Source organism: Macrotis lagotis, chromosome 1 (assembly GCF_037893015.1).
Source record: "Macrotis lagotis isolate mMagLag1 chromosome 1, bilby.v1.9.chrom.fasta, whole genome shotgun sequence".
Lineage (NCBI taxonomy): Eukaryota > Metazoa > Chordata > Mammalia > Peramelemorphia > Peramelidae > Macrotis > Macrotis lagotis.
This window is the reverse complement of record NC_133658.1, coordinates 848622547-848634034: the sequence shown is the minus strand read 5'-3', so window position 1 is coordinate 848634034 and position 11488 is coordinate 848622547. Positions and strand designations below refer to the sequence as shown.

Here is an 11488-nt window from a genome sequence, read left to right as displayed (position 1 = left end):
CAGTCCAATAGACTAGTGGGTCCAATGAGGTCTAATGGGTCCATGACGCTAAAAGGTTAACAATCCCTGCCATAGAGGAAATATGGGGAAGGATGACTCAGGCCATCAATGAGGATTTATTAAGCAGCTATTCTGTAAGCCAAGTACTGGGCTAGGCTCCGAAAATACAAGAACAAGACGAAACAACAAATAATCAGGGAAAAAAAGCTTCCTGCTCTTAATGGGAGAGTCAACAAGGACATACAAAGATGGGCATGGCAAAAATATAAAGTTAAATACAAATATATTTCCACATATGTATACATACATATATATATATATATGTATATATATATATATATATATATATTTAGATTTAGAGTTGGAAGAGGTTTTAGAGACTATAGGACTATAGCTCTACAGATATAAAGGATTATAGAAATCCCCTACCTTAAAGACAGGTTCCTCATATTACAGATGAGGAAACTGAGGCACAGAAAGAGGGGACTCAAAATCTCACAATTAGTTGGCAACAGAACAGAAATGTCAACCCAGAGCCTCTGGCCCCTCAGCCTCCAGCTTTCCCAAACAGTACACTGGTAAAGGGAATAAATGGGATAGAAGGATGTGTCCGTGGTAGATCAGAGGTAGGACTGAATAAATGAATGAAGGAATGAATGAATGAGCATGCTATTTCCTTCCATGTGCTAGGTACGTCTGGACAAACAAAAACTAAGATAGTCTCTGCCCTCAAAGTTATCTTATACTCTAATAAGGGGAGAAAACACAAATGGGACTATTGCCCATGTTCTGGTTAGGTATGTCACAGGACAGATTTCAGGTAGGATAGCATTGGAGGACCAAGGCCTGACTGGTTAAATAAAGTCAACAAGTTTGCAAACAATTATTAAGCACCAACTGTATATGTGCACTGCTGGGGGGAGGGGGCCAAGAAAGGCAAAAAAGAGCCCCTTGTCCTCAAGGAACTTCCTTGTTTTCTTTGGTTTTGTTTTTTTTTTTGCAAGACAAATGGGGTTAAGTGGCTTGCCCAAGGCCACACAGCTAGGTAATTATTAAGTGTCCGAGGTCGAATTTGAACCCAGGTACTCCTGACTCCAGGGTCAGTGCTCTATCCACTGCACCACCTAGCTGCCCCAGGAACTCCCAATGTGAATGCTTGCACCTACCCATCAGGGATTCGTGTTTAGAAATATAGCGCTATTTTTATTATCAATGATGTCGCTGTGTTCGGTAAATAAACAATAACTCTAGACCTAGAGTCAAATCTGTCCTCTGATACTTCTAAGCCTTATGACCCTGGGCATGTCACTTCACCCTTGCCTCAGTTTCCTCATTTGTAAAATAAGAATGATGATGATAGCACCAACCTCCCGGAGCTGTTCACAGTGAGATAAATTGGAAAAGTGCTTGGCACATTGTAAATGATATATACATGTTAGCTATTATTATTTTTTTAGGTTTTTGCTAGGCAGTGGGGTTAAGTGTCGGAGGTCGGATTTGAACTCAGGTCCTCCTGACTCCAGGGCTAGTGCTCTATCCACTACACCACCCAGCCGCCCCGAGCTATTATTATTATTATTATTATCATTATTATCATTATTATTAGCACTCAGGCTCATGGAGAATACAAACACAAGGCTTCGGAGATTGGCGGGGGTGCCGGGCCGCGCCGCTCGTCCCATAACTACGGTATTCCCCCGGGCCGCCCCGCTGCGGGAGCGCAGCCCCAGGGAACTGTCAAACGGCCGGAGCGGATTTCCGAAGGGGCGGGAGGTGGGGGCGCCTGCGTGATTCAGGCGGGGGTGGTGTGAGGGGCGGGGCTGAGCCGTCACCGTCCCTGTGGCCTCCGCCTGGAAGGAGCAGCGCCGGCAGAGCCCGCCCCCTCTCTGACGGCAGCCAATCGTCCCTCCCCTTTCGGCCCCGTCTCCGCCGAGAGCCAGTCCCCGCAGGGCCCGGCCTCCCAGCCCCGAAGTCGACGGGCTTCCGCCCTGCACTGACATGGCGGCTCCCCGGAGGCCAATCAGCGGTCGGGGTAGGGAGCCGGCGGAGCGTCCTCCGCCGCCTTCCGCGGGCCCGAGGGCGGAGCTCCGAGCCGGGAGGGGGGCTGGGGGCGGGGGTGGCGGTGCGTCACTTCCGTTGTCAGGTGGCGGCGCCGCAGCCATGGAGGGAGGCGGCGGCTCGGGCGGCGGCGGCGGCGGCTGCGGCGGCGGCTCGGGCGGCTGCGCTGGGCGGCGGCGGTAGAGCGGCTCTCCCGCCCCCCCGGCCCCCCGGCCCCCCGGCCTCCCGCCCCCCGGGACGGAGCGCCGAGCAGCCCCCGGCTCCGGGACGCGGACTATGGGCGAGGAGCGCTGAGCGCCGGGGGAAGGTGAGCGGCGCCGGGGGGGGCGCGGGGGCTGGGGGGCGCCCCCCGGGGCAGCGGCCGCGGGCTGGGGGAGGGGCGGGGCGCGGGCCCCGGCCCGGGGCAGGCTTAGATCGCTTGGCCGCGGGGGGGCGACTGCGCCGAGAAAGGATGAATGGGGGGGCGGGGACCGCGGGGGGCCGCCGGTGTGAGGGTCTCGCGGGGCGCCCTGCCTCGAGGCCCCCCGCCCAGCCGGGTGGTGCCCTGGTCATCCCGAGCCGCCGGGAAGGAAGCGGGGGGCGTGTAGGAGGGGACCGGTGCCCGGTGCCCGGCAGCCCTGCCGGAGCCCACACCTGGGCTCGTGACGAGCCTTGCCACCCAGTGACCGACCTTCCTGGCATGCTGCGCCCCGCGGAGACTCGGCCCTCTGCCGCACTTTCCTGCCCGAGCCTCCCCCCCTCCGCTTGCTCGTCACCACCTGGCCGGCTTCCTGCCCTGGCTCTGGCACCTGGGCGCTTTGGGTGCCAGAGCCTTGCGTGGTTTGTACCTTTCACCTGACTGCGGGATCCTCCCAGTTCCACTCCAGGTGGCACCACCTGATAAGCGAGGTGCTGTGGGTGTCCTTAAATGGAACGGCCTGAGCTGGAGCAGTAGCAATAAGAGCTTTCTCCTGTAGCTGTTTGCTTTCTGGCCTTTTGTGTTATGGGGGGAGAAAAGCCCTGGCGCAGCTAGGTGGCACAGTGGCCCCGGAGTCCGGAGGACCCGAGTTCAAATCCGGTCTCAGACACCTCATAATCCCCTAGCTGTGTGACCTTGGGAAAGCCACTTAACCCCCTTGCCCTGCAAAACAAAACCAAACCTAAAAAAAAAAAAAAAAGCCCCAGATTGTGGAGTACTTCTCCTGGAGAACCTATGAGGAGGAAGAGAAAGTCTTACTGGGTGTGTTTCCCTTTAGGGTTCTGCTTAAGATAAGGAAGCACAAAATTTGTGGAAGTCCAGTCTTCAAATAAGGAAATGTAATGGTACATAAAAAGGAATACTTTCTGCTTTCACATAGTGATCTTTGTTTCCAAGGCCTTTCCTTTTAACATTGTATCTGAAAGTTTGCAAAAGTCTTAGAGGAGAAATAAAGGGAGGTGAAATACCTCAAATAGTGGTTTATTTGCAAAAGCCTAGTCAGACCCTCAGTTCCCATTCCATTCAATCAAAGGTAGGTGGTGGGCATTTACCTACTTAGATCAGGGCACTAAAGAGGGGTATCGGGAAGGGAACACTTACTAAGCCCTTTACAAATTTTATCTCTGTTGGCCCACACCTGCCACAGTAAGGTAGCCCAGATTAGGCAGAATAGAGCTCTTAAACTCCCACAATTTGGACAGCTGCACATTTGGATGATAGGGTTGCTTTCTTAAGGATTTGGTTAATGTTAGATTGCAAACAGGTATGTAGGATTTACTTCATTTTTTCAGCATTTGTGATTGTAGACTTCAGGAAATAACTTTCAACAATTAGTTGACTTGATGATGACTGAAAGTGTTCCTTTAAACTGAAGAAATGCTCTGGAAGTCAGTTAGATCTTGCGGTTTCATTTTACTCTTTCTAAAAACAAAATTTCTGAGAAATTGAACCACAGCAAGCTAGAAAGCTTGGAAAGAAAGCTAGCCTGGAAAAATCAGGAGGTGTGAGTTTTAGTCTTGAGTGTTTGTTATATAGATCTGGGAAGAGGAAGAGTACTCAGACCATCTAGCCCAAAAACCTTCATTTTGTAGATGAGGAAGCAGGGACCTTGGGAAGTTAAGTGACTTGTCCAAAGTCACTCACACAGACAAGCACTTGAAGTGTCAGAGAATGTATTTGAATCCAAGTCCTAAGTCTAGAGCAACTCTTCTTTCTCCCATACCATGTGTTTCCCCCCTTCTCTAGGGGCTCAGTTTTTCTCCTGTAAAATAATGAGTTTCAGTGGGGGAAAAGAGTTTTTACTAGATAATCTAAAAGGCTAGAATGTTAGAGTCATTGGGGAGGAAAATGGATAACTTAGGGTAGCACCTTGTATAGGAAAGAATATGAATTTCAAAGGAATGGGGGGGGTTAAGGGATCAGAGAAAGTATCTAAAAATCTATAGATTATTTAATGTGATTCCCTTAACATAACCTTGATCCCAATTCTGAATAGGTTTAGGAAGGAGCACAAAATTCTGCAGACTCATATAGTAATCACTTTCAACACTAGCAGTTGAAGTACAGGGTAGCTGTCCTTGGAGAAGTATTACAAAGTCTCTGAGAAAACCCATTTGAGCTTTAGTGATATTTTTCCAAATATTTTTTACAATTTTGTTTTAACTTTTTTTATTGACACACATCAAAATATAAAAGTAAGAACAAAAGAAAAGTTTTAAATGATTGCATGTCATGTAACTCTTATTGTTATTTATAACTTGTTTTCTAATGTTGTGACTTTTTCACTTGTCTTTAAATGATGTCCCAGAGAAGGGCAGCTGTACACACCAGGATGGAGAGACTGACTTACCCATGCTCCTCCACTTATGTGCATACATTTAGCCAGGGAGGTGAGCTTCCTGAAGCTCAAATTTCTTAACACAAATATCCCACCCTAAAATGCCTTATTTAGAAACAACTCATTGGGCTGAGGAAGTCCCAGGAAAGCAGTTTTTGGTCACTGAATTGTAACCCCTTTCTCTCCACTAGCCCCATCACATGCCAGCCAAACTGACCAGGGTCTTTAGCAAAAGAAGTGGGCTTTTCCAAATGATCTTTGGGGACCTAATCCTAGAAAGGGATACTAGTGTTAGGTTTCTCTTCCTAATTCACTGCCTAAAAACTGGGTCAGAAGTTTGTCATTTGCTTGTGGCTCCATAATAGCCACCCTAGAAAAACTTAGATTTTGTGAATACTGAGCTATTCACTATCCCCCCAATACAGAATACAAGAATGATACCATTGATAAATTGACTTTTGTGCCTATGCAAAACAGTCTTTCAGAAGTAATTGTATCACCTCTAGCTAATATTAGATTCCTGATTTCATCATTGGGGTCAGATTTAGAACTGTACTTGGGGATTTCTGGGAACTCTCTTCATTTCAACTATGCTATAACTCTGCACTATTGTCCTTGGTCTTACCATGTGAAAGAAATAAGAGATCATGCTAAAGAAGTGAGATAAGTCTCCTCAGATAAAGGCACTTGTCCTTTGTAATAAAATTCTTTCTCTAGACTGTAGTAAATTTAACTCTTAATGAGGATTAGAAAAGGAAGTTTGACCTTCCCTGAATTTCTTTTTTTCCCCCAACAAGGAAAGTCTTTCCTCCCCCCCCCCATACCACTTCATCTCCCTCATTGAGAAAGACAATAAAAACAAAATTCCAAAAACAGACTGGGATAGTACAGCAAACCAAATTCCTGCATTGGTCACTTCTCAAAAATATATAGGGTGTCACAAAAGGCTTAATCCAAGCTTTAAGCTACTGAAGTTAAGAACTATGGAACACTTATTTATGTCTCAGCCTTTTAAGCATTCTTGATCTTGAATCCATCCCCTCTTAGGAACTTGAATTTTTTTCTGGGATATATAAGGATGCTTTTTTTAAAAGGTTTTTACAAGGCAATGGGGTTAAGTGGCTTGCCCAAGGCCACGCGGCTAGGTAATTATCAAGTGTCTGGGGCAGCATTTGAACTCAGGTACTCCTGACTCCAGGGCCAGTGCTCTATCCACTGTGCCACCTAGCCATCCTGATGCTTTCTTTTTTAAAAAATCAGACTTAACTGAAGGGATCTTTCTTCTCCGACCTATAGTAATTAAAACCCAAAGGACAGATTGGTATGGAGTGGACAGTAGTGATCTGTATTAGAAAAATCCTTCCAGTCTAAAATGTAGCTCAAGACTAAATTGGACATTTTTCTAAGCATAGACTGCAAAGATTTCACGTCAATGCTTTCATTTCTTTTTCCAGTAAACATATTGGGCTGAAATTATATGGCATAATCAGACATTAAAGTATCTCTTGAGGAGGATGGCTAGCCAATTGACTTCGCTTAGCAGGAATTGGTTTAAATGTTGGGTCTGCAAATGTTAACAAGATTCTATACTGCTATACATATGTCATTTATTCATTCATTCATTCATCCATTTATTTATTTTTTTATAGGTTTTTTCGAGGCAAATGGGGTTAAGTGGCTTGCCCAAGGCCACACAGCTGGGTAATTATTAAGACCAGATTTGAACCCAAGTACTCCTGACTCCAGGGCCGGTGCTTTATCCACTACGCCACCTAGCCGCCCCTGCTATACATATTTTAAAGAAAAATTTAAAAAATAAAAATAAAAGTTAATGAGGGGGGTGGCTAGGTGGCACAGTGGATAGAGCACCGGCCCTGGTGTCAGGAGTACCTGAGTTCAAATCCAGCCCCAGATACTTGATAATTACCTAGCCGTGTGGCCTTGGGCAAGCCACTTAACCCCATTTGCCTTGCAAAAAAAAAACTAAAAAAAAAGTTAATGAGGGAAAATCCAAAATGCACAAAGCAACAAGAATGGAAGGATTTATTACAGTACAAAAGACTTCTTTACAAAAAGCAAAGGAGTTCCCTTAGATATCAGTTCCCAAAGCCTTTGGCATCAAGACCTCTTCCTTTACATGTTCAAGAATTATTGAGGACCGCCCCAGAGAGTTTTTCACTATTTACAATATTTAGAAATTAAAATGACTTGGTATTATTATGAAATTAGTTTTGACCTCACAGGCCCCTTTACAGATCTCAGGGACCACCAGGATTCCTTGGGCCACACTTTGAGAACTGCTGTCCAGTCTAACAAGGTTAAAGAATCTTAAAAGTTAAGTGGTTAAAAGCTATAATACCTTTGAAGTTCATTTAAAAAAATGTATCTAAAATTATGATAAATGTAAATTAAAGAGAATTGCTTGAAAAGATCACAACTCTTTAGGTGTCATCTTCCTTCCTTCATATATGATATCCTTGAAGCCAGGTACACTTTAACATGCTCATGTTTTTGTCCCCAGTACTTACCACAGGACCTGAAACAGATAAAGTGTTTGATGACTATTGTTTGTCTGTCTGTCCATCCATCTGTCTTTCTGTCTCAATTTGGTACATCACAGAGGAGTGATGAGCAAAACTCAAAACTGCTTCCACAGAGGAATGGGTCAAATGATCTCCAACTTCATGATGGAGTGGCCTGTTCCTCATTGAGCTCTTCAAAGCCAGATTAGTAGCCTTGGCTCACCTTAGAAAGTCAAAGCTGACAGACCTCTTTGCTTATAGGATGTAGTTTTTGAAGATCCTCAGAGGTCACTGAGCTGGAAGAGACGTTCCAATGACTCTCTTAGTCCAACCTATAGAATCCTAGAATGTTAGAGCTTGAAAAAGACTTTGGGGATCATGTAGTCCCATTCCCTTATTTTGAAGATGGAGAGAGATTGTGACTTAAGATGCATGGATGGTGGAGCTATCATTTTTTTTTAATATTTTGTTGTATCTAATTGTGTTTAACTCTTTTTTTTTTTTTTTATTTTTCAAGGCAGTGGGATTAAGTGGCTTGCCCAAGGCCACATGGCTAGGTAATTATTAAGTGTCTGGGGTCGGATTTGAACCCAGGTACTCCTGACTCCAAGGCTGGTGCTCTATTCACTGCTCGCTGCACCACCTAGCCACCCTGGAGCTACCATTTGAATGGAGTGGTCTGCTGATTGCAATTTGTCTTCTTTCTGTTGTGGCAGTTTTTTCTATGACTTCTTTCATTCTGTACCTTTCCTTAAAGTGTGCACCCTCTATACAACATCTTTGAGAAATAGTCAGCATGCTTTTGTTTGAATATCTCTTACAGAAGCAATACCCCCACAGGACAGCCATCCCTTGGTAAAAGACCTCTATAATGATTAGGAATACTTGTTTATATTCACCAGAAAGCTAATCCGTATAACTGACGGCTCTTAGTCCCAATTCTGTCCACTCAGTCATACTATGTAAGGATTCCTAGAATGACAGAAACATCAGAGGATGGTTTGGAAGTCCTGCTTCTCTTTTAGTTTAGACCATCCCCTAAACTTCTGAGATTCCCTTTGGACTACTTCTGTTTTCAGCCTATAAAAATTTTTTTTTTTTAAAGTTTTTGCAAGGCAATGGGGTTAAGTGGCTTGCCCAAGGCCACACAGCTAGGTAATTATTAAGTGTCTGAGACCGGATTTGAACTCAGGTACTCCTGACTCCAGGGCCGGTGCTCTATCCACTGCACCACCTAGCCACCCTATAAAAATTCTTTCATGAGTTTTCTATCCTCTGGGCAAGTTTATTTAAACTTAAAATACCTCTTTCAGGCTTTTCATTGTGGCTTGGGTTTTGGTGAAGTCTGTTGACCCTAATCAGACCTTTTAAGGTTCTGTTTGCAAACTAGAGGGCTCTTTCCCTCTATCCAAAGCCTTTTTTTTTTTTTTTGGACATTTAGACTCCTTTTGGGAGATTGGGTGAGCTTTAGAGTTCACCTTGTTGCTCTCCTGTGGACCTTCTCTAGAGCCCCTAGACACTTGGAAAAGTGTCCAGAAAGATAAGCAATATTTCAGGCAGCCTTACAGATGTGTATGTGACATTTAATTATTTATATAGGTTGGAGTACATAGTTTAGGTTGGACTTTTATGACTTTTTATTGTCATTGGTCTGGGAGATGAGAAAAGGATAATATTGCTCATAATTGAATCTTTCCCAGCCATGCAGTTAAAGCCATTTGCAAAGTGCAGGGGATTGATGCCTGTCTATATATCCTCTTGTACCTGTACCTACAACCATTCAGTGAAAGCTTAGCCCTACTAGCAGCCTGGCATCTCCAATGCCTGAATGTCCCTTGGTCTTGGGCGGAAGTTAGGCAAGTGGAAACAGTTTGGGGAATCCTGGGATTTGACTGGTTTCTGCCTAGTGAGTCAGAGGTGAACTCTTTTCTAGAAAAACTGTGAGTATTCCAAGAGAGTTGTGACACTGATTTTTAAGTTTGTAGTTGAACAAATGGTTGTCAGTGCTGTGCTGTTCCAGGTGGAACTTTGGGTTCTTGTGTTGCAATTCATAGCTTTCCCAGGTGGAACTTTGGGTTCTTGTGTTGCAATTCATAGCTTCCCCGAAGAGGCCTCTCAGCACCCTTGCTGCTCTCAGCATTTGTGGTTGGTAGACCTTGTCTGACCTCTGGCACCTTCTGGAAGGAGAGGTCACATCGCTGAAGTGTGTGAAATGGTCTACAGGTCACCTTGCCATGTAGTGAAGTGCTCCTTCATAGGGGCTTTGCCAAGTGGGTCAGCAAGCCTTTGCTTCCTCTACTCCCCTGAATATTGATGCAGAGAGCCTTCCCTCTCTCTGTACAACAGCTGCTGAAACTTCAGAAAATGAACTATATTGTCAGTTTGTCAAAGGTGTGAAATTGTATGTTTCATTCCTTCTTGCCAAGGACAGCTAATGAACACTGTATGACTTCACTTCAGCTAATCGGAATTGAATTTGAGGCTTGCTTTCAGAGCCTTTTGTTGTTGCCATAGATACAGTAACAAAGCCCAGACTGCTCCTGACTGGAATCCTGTCTAGTTCTCTCCATTATTTTCCAGCATTTGGGGAGAGCAGATCCAGCATCTCTCCTTTGTTCTCAACACAAGTTTTGTGACCACTAACTGCACTTTGAATGTGTCCAGGGCTTTATTAGAGATATAGATAACAAAGAAGGAGCAATCTCATGTAATAAGATATAAATACAAAGAGTGAAACAATTCTAATTTGTAAGGCACTTACATTCAACTAGGGAGACTTCAGTTACATATCTAAGCATATGCAGAATACATAGAAAGAGAACAAATACAAGGAAGTTGGGAAGATGGGCATTAGAAGTGGGGCTGGGGTACATCAGGAAAGTCTGGGAACAAGGGTAGAAGGTTTGAGTTATGTCTTGAAGGAAGAGACAGTCTGTGAAGCAGAAGCAGCACATCAGAAATTGAATTCCAGGCATGGGGGTTTCACCAGTGCAAAGGCCTGGGAGAACAGAGAAAAAGTAGTTTTGACTAGATTGCAGGGTGTGAGGACTAGGCTCTTCCAGGACAAACGGAAATGGATTGTCCAAAGCCTGACCTGAGAAATGGGTGGGTAGACGGCATGGTGGGTTGTCAGTTAAAGTATTGTAACACTTCACGAATAAGCTAGAACATAGAGAAATTGATTTGGCCAGCCTCCACAGACAATGACCGGATCTTCTGCCTCCAAAGTTTTCCTGAAGATCTGCAGTGGGAATTCAAAAGGCTACCAAAAAACTGTCTGGGGAAGTTGACCTGGATGTATTAATTATTCTTTTTTGGGTGGGAGGGGGAAGAAGGAGGGGGAGGGAGGGAATCAAGAATCTAAGTAGAAATTTTGGTTCTTCTACCTTTCTACTTTTTCTCCTTCTTGCCTTTCTTGTTTCCCCCCATATGCCATTTATTATTAATTTATTACGATGCCTTTTTTACCTTACATTCATTCCCAAATATATCCTTCCCCCTAATCCTTTCCCAACTATCCCTTATAATAGATTTTAAAAGAAAAAAGAAAAAGATTTCAGCAAAAGTAACCAACACATCAAACCATATGGGCAATGTTCCACACTCATTGACTGACTGTTAATTTTAAAATAATCTGCTTCTGCCTTGGGAGAGCTTTTTGAAAAACCAGGCTCATCTTTGGCAAAATTACAGAATGGGGGAGGGAGTGGAGGAAGAATTGTGGTGATAGGGGAAAGGGTTCTTTTTTTTAAATACATTTCAATTTATTTCATTAACTATTTCCCAATTACATGTAAAAAATAAACTCAACATTGATTTTTTAAACGTGTTCAATTCAACTCACGTTCAGACAACTTTAAATCAGATATACATGTAATATTTTACACTATATAATTCCATATTAACCATGTTGCAGAAGAAAACAGAACGAAAATAAAGTTATCTTCAATTTGCATTCAGAGTTCATCAATTCTCTCTGTAGAGGTAGATACTTTTCATCATGGGTCTTTTGGAACTGTCTTGGATCATTGCCTTGGTCAGAGTAGCTAAGTCTTACAATTGAGCATCTTTTCAATGTTGTTATTACTGTGTAGTATTTTACTGTTTCTGCTC

General features: G+C 44.1%; 1 protein-coding gene across 2 annotated transcripts in view; it reads left to right on the top strand.

Moving 5' to 3' along the window:
* Positions 1-2189: 2189 nt before the first annotated feature.
* STK40 (serine/threonine kinase 40) overlaps positions 2190-11488 on the top strand; it is a 55357-nt gene continuing 46058 nt past the window's right edge. For both annotated transcript variants that reach the window (XM_074217553.1, XM_074217551.1), the window contains exon 1: positions 2190-2365. The gene's annotated coding sequence lies outside the window, so the exon portion shown is untranslated. The remainder of the gene's footprint in view (positions 2366-11488) is intronic.